Here is a 7,500-nt window from a genome sequence, read left to right on the forward strand (position 1 = left end):
TCAAAAACATGTTCAATAATAAACTGTGGATTTTAAGTGAGTTGTGAGTTTATATCAGGGTGATAATGACGACTGTACGTGACATTTAAGAGCCTCACACTGCTGCAGAGAGCCACACACTCTCCTACACACAAACCACAGACAGCCAAACCCCACCCGAGCGTCATCATGGAAACAGACTGCAGAGCGTCTTGTGGTTTCTCAAAAACACCCTGATTATAGTCTGCTACAGTCTGGCTCGGTCAGATTTATTTATGCAGCCCAGAATAGCTTTAAATGTGTTAACACAAAGAAGCTCCCTCAACACAGCAAAACGAAAAGAGTTACATTTTTGGTGTTGGTAAAATTTCAGCAAGTGCAGAGTTAATTCTACTCTGGATGGAGTCAAATCCCTGAAACTTGACTCTCAGTTGTGAAGTGTCTGACGTAACTAGGACAGAGAGAATATACTGCTCCTTTAAGTTTAGAACGTATACATCTGGAGAGAATTTGTATCTGAAGGAGATTTAGGAGTCCCCTCAAGTTGAATGTTTACTTTAAGGTGTTGTGTAAGAGAATGTGTTACATGATGGTTTTTATGACCCATGACGAAAAGCAGATGTTTAGGTGCATATAGACGATTGTCTCTGTATGTTTGAGAGAGATCATTATTGGCTTCATGATCCTCCTGGTCAGACGTGACCAGTGACTCTGTTTCTTGCTTAAATAAAAATTATACTCTTTGAAAGCAAGTCAGTCTCAACGGCGAATTTCTTCATCATCAAACATATCAACAAGAAGGAAATCCACATCGGTTGAAAAAGAGTTAGAGTCAAAATCGAGTGTAAAAACGAAGTGTCAAGTAATCAAATCTGTAAGTGTCACTGGAACATCTTTAACTCTTTTGACTCTGAACTCTGAACCTGGATGTGACTCTTGAAGTGTTAATTATCCCTCCCCGCCCCCATAATGGGACACACACCGACAGAAGTCATGAAGACTGCAGACTGTGTTGACTTGTGGATTTAGCCTGACGTTGGCCGGTAAGAAAATAAAGTATTTCCTGTGAACGTTAAGTTTTCATATAGATTATGGTCTTTTTCAAATATTAGCCAGTGTAACAGTTAGCTTATTTTATGCTGCAATATCTAGCTAACCATCTTATTCTCCTCCTAAGTAGCTCACTTACTCAATGATTTCATCTTGCTTCATCTTAAATTTGATGGTAAGGACCATAGCTATGATAAATGTTTCAGAGATGGTGTCCCAATTAACTATTTATTAAGCTAAGTATGCTAAGTTTGCTGTGTCAGTGTTGGTATGATATCTCCTGTTAGTAAGACTAAAACTAGCATTATTTTTGTTAAACAGCAGGAAGATGTAAGTGAACAGTTTATGTTTGCTAAGCTGCCTTGCTCGTTCACCACTTGTCCGACAGCATGTTGCTACGCTATCTTTACGCAGTTGTGCTATAAGATTATTAACTACTTGTTACACGGATAATATTTACAGTGAGTGATACGTTTGACTGCAGGATGGGATTGACTTCAGGAGGACTGCTCTGGATGTTCTCCTGCCTGGCTGTTCACACATGAACAGTGGGAGACTATCCCTGTCAGACAGGAGGGGGGGGGGGGGGGGGGGGGGGGGGGGTCTCCTGAGGTGGAAGTTGCAGCAGAGTCCTCTACGTGACACTATAATGAGAATATGTGTCTTTGTATCAACGCTACGTGTAGTTGAAGAGAATCTCAATGTGAACTAAAGAGAGGAGAAGAACATCCTGGAGAACAGGAAACATGCAGCAGCAGGTTGATTAGAGCACGGAGATGGTAGAGGTGGCGTGCAGACAGTCTATGGTCGTGCAGCGATCACAGGGAATAAAGGTCACCACCCCCTCCCACTGGCTCCTCCCACTGGCTCCAGGTGAATTCTCCTGATTATATCCTGCTGAGTTCTCACATCAGGGAACGCAATATCCACCTTATGACATCACACATTGACCTTAGTTACCGTTCCGTAAGCAGTTTGACCTCACTTTGGGATCCCTAACCACTTCCTGTTTCTGTGCTTAGCTTCCTGTCCTAACCTTCCATCTACCAGAAGGGCCTTACTTTATTTCAAAATAAAAGCACACAGCAAGTAGTAGCTGGAAGTAGTTTTTTATTTTACTGTCTTCCAGTAGTAGCTGGAAGCTGGGTTCAAATCCGACCCGCGGCTCCTTTCTTGCATGTCATACCCCACTCTCTCTCTCTCTCCCCCGATTCATCTGCTCTATCCACTGTCCTGTCCCTAAATAAAGGCATAAAAATAAACCTAAAAAAATGCAATTAATCACGGTAAACTATTGAAATTTAGTGATCAATTGTGATTAAAATTGTAATCGTTTGACAGCCTGCTTATGAACATGTGAAAGAAAAGGTTATATTTTGGCAGGGTTGGCTTCATTTTAAAAATGGTACACATACTTTACCAAAGTAGATTTTTATATCAAAACTCTGATTTTTATCAGAGTATAAAAAGCAATAATTGACTTTCACCAGTCAGGACAGAAGAGTTTAAATGAGGCAGCGAGTCCTGTCCTCGGCACCGGGCCTGTTGACCCAACACATCCATCAGCTTCAGAGCAGATTTAGCTGTTGGGTTGTGGTGATTTCCCTCCCTGCACCTACTTAATTAGATGGTATGAATCAAGTGTTCTGTCACTAGAGGGCAGCAGAGTGCAGGAAATGAACTGTTGTCATGGGAAGAGTCTTGCAAAAAAGATGACAGTAAATGACAATCTGTAGTTTCATGAGTAACAAGATACAAAAGATCAAATCTACCAACTGGAACCCCAGAATATGTTGTTTCTGGAGGGGGGGGGGGGGAGTTGTTAATCAAGTTCATCAAATGTTTAAGTTTGGTTTTCTTTACCCACCTTTACAGCTTCACAGAGAGACAAGAGCACACATGCACGCCTGAAAACTTACAGATAATTTCAGGAGGACTTCCCCTGAAATCCTTGTTCACACATGATGCACCTCACAGCGGGAGACTCCACCCCGGTCAGGCGGGCTTCGGGCTTTGTAGTCATCAGCCATACCTCGTCTCAACTCGCCAAATGATTCACCATCCTCTGTGGAGGTTTAGCAGCATTTCCCCTGTTGTTTTACCTCCTGACTCCCCGCCAGGAGAGGGCAGTATAGTTCAAGAAACGGATCATCAGCTTGCATTACGCTCTCCTCTCAGTGTCAGCATCTCTGCCTCTGAACGGTCACCAGTCCGAAACAGATTAAAAACAGCCGGATTTTTCTCCACGTGCTGACATTCTGTGTGTTTGATATTGAAAAATAAAAAAGGCTGAAAAGCGGGGAGTTATCCTGAGGAGTGTTTGGATCTTTGTGGTGAAATAAAAGAGACAGTGACGCAGCCTTTTCTCAGCTGATGGATCTGAACTGGCTCTCAGGAGAGTCCGTCTGAGCACACTGTGCAATAACACCTCCTCCGTCATGCATTCACCCCCGTCCAGCCTGCTTTCCTGCTCCTCACAGTGACAGCTCCTCCGGACTGATTCATCCTTCACCTCCGCTCCCGTGAAGGTGACGGAGCACCCGGTGTCGTCTCTGTGAACTTATTACACCTCTCGGTTTGTGTGGCGTTGAGAGCAGGAGATAATTTAGAGGGTGCAGATGTGAAGGAACCAGTTCAGAAAAGCCTCCATGAGGAAGATGAGTCCACTGAGTGGGTTGATGACATTACATTAAACAGGTTTGAACCCACCTGAACACCTGTGGGAGATTTTTTGAGCAAACCTGAAAAACACTTTGAAGCGTTTCTAGCTTCACAAATCTGTTAAATGATGGATTTTTGTGTTCAAGGATGATGCTCCCTCTACTTCAAATCAGCTAGAAAATCATTTTAATCTTCGGGAGCTGGTTTTTCATCCATAAATGAGAAGATTTGTTTTGCCGTTTTTGCCTTTTTATTGGATTGCAAATCTGAAGAGACAAGAACATTTTGGGAGAACAGAACGGGGAGTCACATGCAGCGATCGCTATCCACTGTCCTATTTCTAAAATCAAGGCATAAAAGGCCCTAAAATTAAAAATACAATTGATCATTAAAATAACGGAGATTACATCTTTCTGAAACACGTGGTATCAAAAAGTATCAAACTTTGCGACAACCTTTTACTGCAGCGAACATTCACCTGAGCTAAACTCCAAAGAGGCAAAAACACATCCACTATCATGTCATGTTATCTTGAGATACCAGAGCTCACTGTCTGGCCTCCCCGAGGTGTCTTAGGTCTAATTGGACGAAACACCAGTGAAGGGAGGTTCACATTTGACAACCCCGGTGATGTCCTGTCTCTTGTTCCCCATCAGTATACCCAGCTGAGTCGTGGGCGCCAACAGGAGACCAATCTGAGTTTGACCCAACAAATCCTCTTCTTCTTCCATCTACTATCGTTCCTGCATTAAAGTGCTGCAACACAACAGCTACACATCGGCTTCTGACATCAGCGCATGCCACATTATTGGCCAACAGGCCGACGTTTCTCAACCGGGTCGAAATTGTCCGACCCAATGGTCAACTGAGACATTGGAGCATCCATAGAGTTTGAAACGTAATCTCTGATTCTGCAGAATTTGGAGATAATTGGCATTACTTTTGGTGTCAGGAGTTTTTTCTTTTGTCTTAGTTGGGGAGGGTAGACCCCCTGCAGTTCAAACACAGATTTCATTGGCGGTAATCTGACGACGATGTACCTTAAACGTATCCCTTCAAGCTGGTATCTAAATGCAAGTACAGCTTACAAAACCTCATCTCTCAGTTCCATCTCCATTCTCCGTAAACAACGAAGTGCACGGAAAAGAAAATCATGGTCTGAAGTACGTTATCACCAAAGAGCACCGAGGAGTTGTGCATGTCTCCCAGAGGATATAACATCAGATCATTACGGATGGATTAAGAGATTGTTGCAGACCAGAGCTGTTTGGGGATTTCTCCTATTTCTAATTTCTTGTGATGTTCCATTCCTGCGTGGGAGTCTGAAAGTGTCAGAATATTCTTGGAATCTAAACGAATCTTCAGAAGACGATAAACCACCCTTCTTATTGCTGAAGACAGAATCTGATTCACAAACATGTCTTAGTGTTTGACCCCCTCGGTCAATCTTTTCTGCAGGTCTCCAAATGATGAATCATTTATAAAAACTACCTGATTACTTTTCTGCTGAATGGCTTCATTAATCCACTGATTGTTCCCATGTGACATTAACTCTGGATTGAGATCTGCTCCTCTGGTTCCATCTGAAGGTCACTGCCTCACTCCTGAGCCGCCACGTCAGCTGATGGTGATGAAGAGGAGAGCTGACTCGTCCGATGACAAGCCTGGTGTTTTTCTGAGGTCTTCACCGATCGATAAAAACTCCTCTTCAGTGCGGCGACCTTCCAACGATCCTGATGATAATGAGACGATCAGTCGGTGAGCGAGGTGGGCGACACGACCGCTTACACTGATAAGAGCTCAGCGTCCACTCAATTCACGTGTACACAGCTCCTCTGATCCCCAAGGAGGACGCTCGTCATGATGGGGGGAGGGTCGGAGATCACGGTCGCCCACGCAGCAGTGTTTCAGGAGCTGCTGGGGGATTCAGGGTCTTGGTCAAGGACTCGTCAGGAGATGCTTCCCACAGTGGCTCTGATGTGTTTCATGACTTTTATGTGACTTTCAGCTTGTTCATGGTTGACAAACGTTTTCTTCTTCTGTCTTTGTAGTTTTGGTTTTCTAAAGCTAAAACAGGAAGTTTCACATAGTACCATTTATTTATAGATATGTCCTGAATCTAATTATAAAATGTGTAAAACTTTGATTTCCTTTTTTTTAATCACAGACGTGTCCATTTCCTCTTTGGCTCTCCAAAGCTCTGTGCCTCCATGCTCACTGATGGACTCAGAGATGACAAAGAAACAAGAAACAACCCAAGCTCAACTAAAATGAAAAATCCTCCCTCTGTCACACATTTTTGCTTTTTCAGTTGGGACTCATCAGTCAAATGTTTACGCTTTAACTATCAAGAATACAGGTCGCTTCGGTATCTAAGACAGTCTGTGTTTTGGGGAAAAAGGTTTAAAGTGTCTTCCTGTGTGATGACTTCATCAAAGTCCACATCGGTCAGTATGTGTGCCATCAGGTTTGACCATGTGGAGTTTGTAATCCTGCTAGGGGAGCGTGTCTATGTTCCCACATTTCCTTTTTCATAAATATCAGATTTTTTCCCCCTTTCTCCCAATTTGGTCGCCAATTACACCCAACCTATTATCCAGTAGCAATGGACTACAGATGGAATGTAGCTTTCAGCAAAATCTGGTGCGTCCATCTCTTTGTTTATTGCAAACATTTAATGTAAGTGCACATTGTTCTTTTAAATAAACAAACTAAACTAAGTAGCACAGAGGCCTCGCGTTGACTAGCTTCCGGTCAGATCAGTCGAATGAAGCGCAGCAACTGGACGCAAACGGTAGTTTGCAGTGCATCAAGACCTCTGGAAAGCTGGGTTGGCATAGAGAGGGGGGGGGGCTCCTGGGATGCTTGGAGTCACTTTCCAGAAAAATCTTAGGAACATTGTGCTGTGGGACCATTGTGCTGTGGGACCATTGTGCTGACCCCCCTGCGCGAGCTACATGGACGCAAGACGAGGTCTCAGCCTACGGTTTATACTTTATTGCAGTTCTTTATATTTGGCGGTATGGCTCTGTCTGGTCTCCCACTGCCCTTCCACTTGCTTACGTGGAAAGCATTTAGTCGAGAACAAGAACTAATTCCTGCCCTTACCGTGGATACAAGGAAAGCTGAAGAACCCAGACAGAGTATCAATGACAGTCAGAATAGCAGAAAAGGAGGAGGGTTGTAAATGCAGCAGAGAGAGGGCAGGCTAGAGCAGCTTAAATAAGGCAGCATTAGTATTAGCCAATAGGATGCTTTGAAGCAAATCAGCTGTCAATCAGCTGATCAGGGCTCCCATGAAATCAGCAAAAAACACTGGCATGAAAGTAAAGCGTAACTGTCTGAAGTAATACTACGCTCAATTTGTGAAGTACGGACCAACAGCCCAGCTCCTCTTCAGTTGAGGTCAAAGGTCGTCTTTATCGTCCTCTTTAAGAGGGCAGTTATTTTGCAGACTGCACTGATTTGGAGAAAGTGGCACATCTGCAGAGTTCAGTTTGCATGTGAATATTTTCTCTGGAATAGCCATCAGTGCTGAAAAGAAAAAGTTTAAATCAAATAATGATAAAAAAGGAAGAAGTCAGATCAGGTCTTGGATTTGGAGAGTTTTCCACCAAACCGATCAGTGAGACGTCATCCTTGAAGTGTCTCCTCTCGTGAACCTAAAGCTCTTTAAGGTCGCCACACATCCCGCCCACGTGTCGTTATCTGCGTCATCGATCCGCTCGCCGACCGTCAGAGCACGTCAGCTGCCAGAGCCGAGACTCCCACAGCGACCACGGCGAGGAAGAGGTCTGATGAAGAGGCGTG

Source organism: Labrus mixtus, chromosome 12 (genome assembly GCF_963584025.1).
Source record: "Labrus mixtus chromosome 12, fLabMix1.1, whole genome shotgun sequence".
Classification (NCBI taxonomy): Eukaryota; Metazoa; Chordata; class Actinopteri; order Labriformes; family Labridae; genus Labrus; species Labrus mixtus.